Genomic DNA, 8677 nt, shown 5'->3' with positions numbered 1-8677 from the left:
AAATATTTGAATTGTTTCTATATATAAACAAGTTTACCAATCTCCAAGTGTGGTTAACAAACAATAGTTTCCTTTTTTAAACTGCTCAAGTTCAAACTTCAGAATACATCAGATAAGATCGTAATTATGACTAGTATCTAATGATGAATATACGAGAAAAATCTTTATATAGTATATTGGCTGTCCCTTTGTTCTTTGTATTTGTAAATCAATTATGTTTTGTTTGTTTTTCTACTTCGGTTAAAGTTTATCATTCAATCTAATAGTGCCGGTATCATCATAATTATGACTTGAATAATTAGGCCTACGTTGGCCTGGAGGAATTAAATTGGAATTCAAAAGTGTGTTACCTGTAGGAAAATGTATGGACGAAGAAAGCATGAATTGTGAAATAAGACCCTCTCAATTTCTTTTTGATTACTCCACTTTGTTTCTTGTCCATCACTGCAGGCTTTATTGCCCCTTCCTGGCTATAAACTCTTTTCCATCTTTCTACTTTTATGTTTATTTATTTTTTTAATCCTAATCTATATAGCCCTTTCTCCGCCCGGATCTCTATAATTATGTTCATTAAATGTCTGAATTATTTTCCCCAAATTTTCAATTCAAGTTGGGTCAACTCACTGGCTCCTGTACCTGCCTGAATACTCATCCTCTAGCTCTAACCCCCCCTTCTTAATACGATATCATTATAATGTATTATCTCTCTCAATATGATTTCAGACTTTATGTTTGTATATTCTCTCTCTCGTTCTCTCTTCCATCTCTGTTAATAGGATTTCAAGCATATATTATTTATATATATTTTCTCTACCCTCTTCCATCTCTGTTAATATGATTTCAGGCATAAATATATTCTCTCTCTCTCTCCCTCTCTTCCATCTTTCTTGATACGATTTTAGTCATGTTTATATATTCTCTCTCTCGATCTCTCTTCCATCTCTCTTAATACGATTTCAGGCATATGTTTACATGTTCTCTCTCCCTCTCTCTCACTTCCCCTTCCTCTTTTTCTTGTCATCTTTCCCCCTGGCCCCTCTCTTCAATGTCCAACTCTCTCTGTACTCTATCACGTTTCTCTCCCTCCCTTCCTGTCCCCCCTTATCCCCTCCCCTCTACAGGGCCCTGGTAACGATTTATTACTGGGGGTGCAGCTGATGTAAATTTGAAAAGAAAAGAAAAAGTTTTTGCTACAAAATCGAAGTCATTAGGGTCCAAAGAAATTTGACAAGCACAAAAAAGGGTTTCCCTACAAAATGAAGATCATTTTGGTTACATTTGCACACATAATAAATGGGGTGCTGCATAAGGAGAATAATACACACATGCAGCACCCCTGCTTTCCAGGGCCACGCCCCTCTTGTCCAATCCCCATCGAGAACCACCAAGGGGGATGCATAACCACAGAATGAGGTAATCGGTAAAGCAAAGAAGATGATTGTGTGAAAACCCCATTTCCCCACATGAATTTACAAACTTTTGACTTTTAGTAGTCTGGTTAACATGCTTTACAATACATATTTAAAAAAGTTGAGGGAACAGCATTAGGTTCCGTCAATCTCTCCTTTTTTCTCTCCTGACTCTCCAGCATTCTCATATAACTAAATCTAATTTTTCCTCTTTTTCTTGCCATCTCTTTCCCCCTTTCTGGGTTTTTTTTTTTCATGAAGCTGTTCGAAAGTTTAGAGCAACTTTAAGAATGACTGGTGAACCTTTCTTAATATGTGCTCAATGATCACCAATGGTAAATATTATTTACCACAAAAAAGGATTGGCAGTTGTTCTTAAAGTCACTCTTAACTTACGAACAGCTTTATGAAACGGCCTCAGCCATACCCCCTCTCACACAAGATCTATGGCTCTGTGCCCTGTCTCTCCCTTCATGCCCCTTTCATGCTCCCCCTTCCCCCTCCCTATCTTATCCCTTCCCCACTGAGAACCCCCAAGGGGGAAGCATGAACAGAGTATGATCTGACCTGTAAAAGCAGAGACGATCGAACCCCCACAACTAGGAATTTACAAATTTTTTATTTAAAGTCCAATTTAACTCTTAACACCCCAACAACCATTCACACCAGCAGCTGACATCAATTTTTACCACTATTACAAAATATCTAGATTTGATTTCTTAAAACATTTTTTTATAAATTGATATTTGCTGCTAGCAGATCACCCCTGGTGTATATTTACAGAGAAACACAAGACAGAGCTGATGCGGTATGTTTTTTTTTTCTTTCTTGTCAGTCTTTATTCTTTAATCAACCAACAAATTATATTCTGAAATTATACTATGTTTTACAAAAAAATCTATTACAAAGACATGACACAAATAATCATATTTTTAATAAAAAATAATATATTACAAAAGTCATAAGATATAAATCACATACATACAGACATTGGAACTCTACGTACATCACACTTGTCAATATAATATCAACCTCTTGAGATGAAAATCGTTAATTACCTCCTCTAAAAATTCACTACTAAACTAGATATGAGGCATATAACATGCATACATATATGCTGGAGTTCTCAATCGTAATCTTCATGTGAGAACAAAATACTTTTGTTTTCTTTGGGTAAAAAAATGAAATTGCATAGATCCTATTGCACAGTAATTATTTCTAACGAAAACACAACAGAAAAAAAATCAATGAATAATCAACTCTCTAACATGTGGCACAAAAGTACCTTCTCCAAACTGTTCATCATGGAACAGAATTACTTAAAAAATATTCTTAAATATCAAAGAAAGTAAAATGGGGATGACTATGCCTTAAAGGTTACCGGTAAGCCAACATAAGTTTTGATAGTTTCTCAAAGACTATTTCTCATCACAGTCAGATAAAATGAAGAAATATCCTTAAATGCCATATACCAAAGATAAGTGGTAATTCAAAACCTATACCATCCAAGGGATATATAAAAAATAGTCTTTATGAGCGGATGGACTAGCTGTATGGACAGGTTGGATAAAATCAAATGACACAATTTCAGCCATTTGCTGACAACAGTATCTTGCAATTTTAGTTACTTTCATGAAAATTGAGCTGAAGCCAGGATCTTTGCATATCACATAATCCATACACTACCAGTAGAGAAAAGTTTGCTTTCTGATAAATCATCTTACAAAATTTTCATTACCTCTGGCAGTTTGGTTTTGGATAAAAGAAGCTACAGGAAATTAACAACAACATTTTAAAGGATAAGTCCACCCCCAACAAAAAAATTGATTTAAATAAAAAGAGAAAAATACAGCAAGCATAACACTGAAAATTTCATCAAAATTGTATGTAAAATAAGTTGCGACATTTGTAAAGTTTCACAAAACAGTTATATGCACAACCTGGTCGGTATGCAAATGAGGGGACTGATGACGTCACTCAATCACTATTTCTTTTGTATTTTATTATATGAAATATAAAATATCATTTTTTCCTGGTTGTCCCATGAAACCAAATTTTATTCCTCCCTGAAAATGTGGAATTACCATTGTTTAAACACTTTTTGGTTCTGGTGTACGTACAGGAAATTGAAAGATGTTGATATCAGTAAGTACAAATCTGATTTAACTCAGCAAAACTGGATTGAGGTTTAGTCGGAAAATGATATCGATAAAGCCACTGATAAATTTGAAAAGCTATTCCTAAAAGTTGTAAATACACATATGCCTCTTAAGACAAAGAGGGTTCGAAAAATTTAATCACCATGGATAAATGAAAGTATATTTCAAGCAATGAAGAAAAGAGACATGGCTAATACAAAGGCTATCAAAACCAAAAAATTAGAATTTTTGGAAAGATTATTGTGTATTAAAGAATAAAGTAACATCTCTGATAAAAAAATCTAAGAAAGATTATTATACAGAACTAACCAAAGATAAAAATTCTAATTCATGGAAAACACTATCTTCTTTGTTACCCAAGAACATTTCTTCGTCTCAACCTCAATCTAGTAAAAGTCAAACCATGGCCAACCAATTTAATCAATATTTTCCAAATATAGGTAATTGGTTGAACCTGGCCTCTTCGACAGAAAATTACTTAGTACATGATGAAAATTTTACTGGTATGGCAGTTGAAAATCCATTGAAACTTTATACTGTAAGTCAAAATGATATATTGAAAGAAGACAACAGAAAAATTAGATATCCGTGGGTTAAGAAGGAATACCCATTCATATCCTAAAGATGTCCATAAATGAAATTATACGTCCAGTCAGCTATCTTATGAATGAATCCATCGTTCAAGGTGTCTTTCCAAAGAAATGGAAAATTGCTTAAAGGAGAATGAAACTCTTCGAGCAAGTTAGCTTTTGTGAAAGCAGAAAAATCAAAGAATAAGATCAACAAAAGTTTGAGTAAAATAGGACTAGCAATAGAAGAGTTATGAGCATTTGAATGTCGAGATCACTAATGCTATGGAGATCCTCCCATTGGTAATGCGACCAAGATCTATGATGTCACAGATGAACAACTCTCCCCTTTTGGACACTGAAAATATACCCCAAAACATCTCTTTTTGCTCATTCTAATCATATGACAAACGATTCATCAATGATATAATGTTGTGAAACCTCTGCTCTGTACTTGTCCTCTCATAAAGAGAACACCTCACCTTGTGATAGACTCTATAAAAGGGAGAATATAAGTGAAATAAGTACTAAAGTAATGAGGGAGTTGTACGTGTGTGACATCACAGATCTTGGTCGCATTGCCAATAGGAGGAACTACATGGCATTAGTGATCTTAATATTAAAATGCTCATAACTCTCTTATTATTCATTCAATCTTCCTCAAACTTTCAACAATATGTTTCTTTGATTTTTCTCTTTGATATGGATTCAGCTGGTTTCAAGGGTTTCATTCTCCTTTAAGTTATTCCGTTACACAAAAAAGGTGATCGATCAAATCCAAATAACTACAGACCGATTTCTATTCTTTCTTGCTTATCGAAGGTTCTTGAAAGATTAATCCATAAACAGCTCGTACAACATTTAAATTGTAATAACGTTATCACTTTGGAGTTTGGACCAATCAGGCTTCCATCCTAAACATTCTACCTCAACTGCCCTAATCAAAGTCACGGATGATTGGTTAAGAGACCTTGATGATGGAAAATACACGGGTGCGATCTTCGTTTACCTCCAAAAAGCTTTTGATTTGGTTAACATTCAATGTCTGCTTGAAAAACTCAAGAGCTGGGATTAAAAAACAAATTTGAACTGGTTTCAAAGCTACCTTCCAGATAGAAAAATTGTAACATGTATTCATAACTGCAACTCTGAAGAATTACCAATCAGGCAAGGGGTTTCTCAAGGATCGATTTTAGGTCCGCTGCTTTTTATAATTTTTATTAATGATTTACCTACTATTTTCAATTCATGCAACATCCATCTCTATGCAGATGACACTGATTTACTTTTCCCCTAAAGATCCCCACATAGTTCAATCAACGTTAAATAGAGAGTTGCTAATTCTCGATAGATGGATGGACACGAATAGACTTAAAATTAATTATGACAAAACAATGTGCATGCTTTTTGGAAATAGACTAAAAATAGGCTAAAAAACACAATGGACGAGATTTAAGAATAGATGGTCATACCATCAAACAAGTATCTTCACTGAAATACTTGGGTGTGTGTATTGATTCAGAACTGAAATGGGATGTTCATGTTAACCACTTAAGTGAAAAGGTGGGTCGTATGATTTCGTTCCTCCGTAGAATAAGAATCTTTATCAATAGGAATAATTTAAAAATTATCTATCAGAGTGTTATACTGCCCAACTTGGATTATGCTGATGTAATATGGCAATCTTCCTATGACAAATACACAGATCAGCTACAAAAGTTGCAAAATAGAGCTGGTAGAATTATCCTCAATATTAATAATCGGTCACATGTTTCTACTGACTCAATTCATGAAATAATGGAATGGCAATCCCTGAAGTCTAGGCAAAACTTTCACATTCAAACAATGTTTAAGATCCTCCATGATTTGGCTCCCAATTATCTAACAAAATACAAATTTTACATCTCAAGACCTTACCATTTTAGAAAAAATAATTTGTGCCTCCCAAACCCAGAACTAATTATTGCAAACGCACATTTTTCTATAAGGGGACTAAGTTGTTTAACAGTATCCCAGATAATATTCGTAATGTTATGACCTTAAATTCTTTTAGATCAGCGTTGTCACATTTGAGACCATGATTATTTTTTCTGGGGAAGGGGTAGTTTGGTGAGAGTAAACAAACTGATAGTTAATTTTTTTCTTCTCCTTTCCTTTCCTTCGTTTTTTTTCTACCTTTTTTTTCTTTCTTCCTTCCTTACTTTCCCTCATTTGTCTTTTCTTTTCTGTTCTCATGTTCCTCTCCCTATGACTCTCTCTTTTATTTGGTCCCCATGGAAGACCAGCTGCACATATAATTGGTGCAGCTGAATATGGGTTATCCAACTGTCTTTTGTCTTAAGTTTGATCTTTTGTTTTTTATCTTTTAACTGCCCGTCCACTTACACTGCATAAGTTCAAGGGTAGACCAACTCAGGCTGGTGCCTTAAAAGAATAGCTTGAGGAAAAAGATTACTTTGGAATAACATGCCATCGGAAATAAAACAATCACAATCTCTGCCAATTTTAAATGAAACTGAAAACTCATCTTTTTAATTTTTAGGATTATTGTTGCCTAATAAATTTAAATCAATCTTTTATATTGGTATAGTTATCTATTCATTGCTTTTTATACCTACAAATTCAAGGCACCGTCATGGACCCCCTTGGAGCTCCCTCATAAGCGAATCTTTTCATGGGCAAAAACCTATCCTAAAGAGCTTTTGGCAAAGATACATTGATGATACATTTTTCATCTGAAAAACATCTCCCAGATATCTTACAAAATTCAAAAATGAAGTCAACTCCCTCCACCCTACAATTAAATTCACTTTCGACGCATCCCGTTCTGAGGTCCACTTCCTAGATACCACTGTAAAAATGGAAAATAACAGAATTGAAACCGACATGTACACAAAACCCACAGACTCCCATGCCTACCTCCTCCCATTCTCCTGCCACCCCCTCATATCTTCAAAAGTATACCATACAGCCAGGCCCTCCGTATAACCGTAATTGCTTACAACCCAACCACGCGACTCCCATCTCAATGAACTCCAACTTCACAATAAGATCTGAAACCCACCCAAGAACAAACCAAGCATGTGCCAAATTCCAAGTGAAAAAAACTGCACTCTAAACGTCTCCCTTCCTCCGAACACCCCTAGTGGTCACGTATGATCTCACCACAGCAGAAATCCCACATATCAATCAGAAAAACAACTTCACACTATCCCAAACTTTCCAATATCCCCCATGGTTGCCTTCAGAAGAACGCACACACTCCGCGACCTCCTCAAAACGATGTATGATGCACATGAAGACATCATATGGTCACATAAACAAAAGCACAGTAACCAACAAAACATGTCCCACCGATTCCCAAGTTGACTGTAAATCTGAATGAAACTCATCCAAGAGGTTAAACAACTCAGTCATCTTGAGATGCTCCAAGCACTTAAACTACCAACACTGGAGTATCAGACACAAACAGCTGATCAAATTCAACTCTCTATTAGATGAGTGAAAGAGAAGATAATCACAAGGAAAGCTTATTTTCTATGAGTAAGGAAAGCTGAACGAGAGGTCATATCTTCAAAGTTGATAAACCACATAGGTCCCTTGCTTTTCCGTCCATTAATAATCAAAACAGGCTACCACCTGCAGCAGTACAAGCAACATCTGTTGATAATTTCTAATTTCTCTTTGAAAACTATCGGCATCACCGTCCTCTCAAATACCCCTTATCAACGCAAATAACATCACGATTGTCAAGATGGGCTCATAAGGTTTATGCTTCAAGTCTCAATAACCAAGTAACCAAGTAATAATTATATATTGGGTGGTTTCAAGTTCAGTGTTGACCTTTTGGTGTTGGTGTTAGGTCAATTTTTACACAATTATAACACCAAACATAATTTAACGAAGATGGCCCCGAAAAGTCACTTACTAGTTGTTGAGATGTCAATAATGTGATCTGGATCAGTTTTGCAAACTCTGAATAAGTTTTGGAGCTAGGGGAAGCAATCAAAACCTAAACACCAAGGCCAACACCGGACTTGAAATCACCAATTGACTGTGTTACAAACTGGTGATTCACAAACATGTTCAATATTATGTGTATATTGGCACATAAGCAGGACTTTTAGTTAGACTTTACTCTTTGTGAACCCCTCCATTGTTAATCTGACCAGAGAACCTTGGAATGACAGATAGGAATTGGACAAAGAAAGTAACATTAAATTGCACTAGGAATATTTGGACATACTGTACATGCATGTACTTGGAATGTCTCCAACTACAAACACTGAACTGGAGAGTATCATTATTCATATTATATGGAAATGTATGGTAAAATTCAAAGTTGATCTCCAAAGTCTGTTCATCAAATTAGATACCTACATTATCTAAGATTTAGTAAGCTTGTAATAAATGTATTAAATGTATTACTGGTAATTGTTAATTACCTTTTGGGCTAATCTGTTTCGAAATTTCACATAACAAAATCAAATGTTTTCTTTTGTAAACATTTAGTTGGAAAATTGCACCGAAATTAACCTTC

The sequence above is a fragment of the Lytechinus pictus genome, chromosome 11, assembly GCF_037042905.1.
Source record: "Lytechinus pictus isolate F3 Inbred chromosome 11, Lp3.0, whole genome shotgun sequence".
NCBI lineage: Eukaryota > Metazoa > Echinodermata > Echinoidea > Temnopleuroida > Toxopneustidae > Lytechinus > Lytechinus pictus.
The sequence above is the reverse complement of the archived record's forward strand: the minus strand, read 5'-3'. Positions refer to the sequence as shown.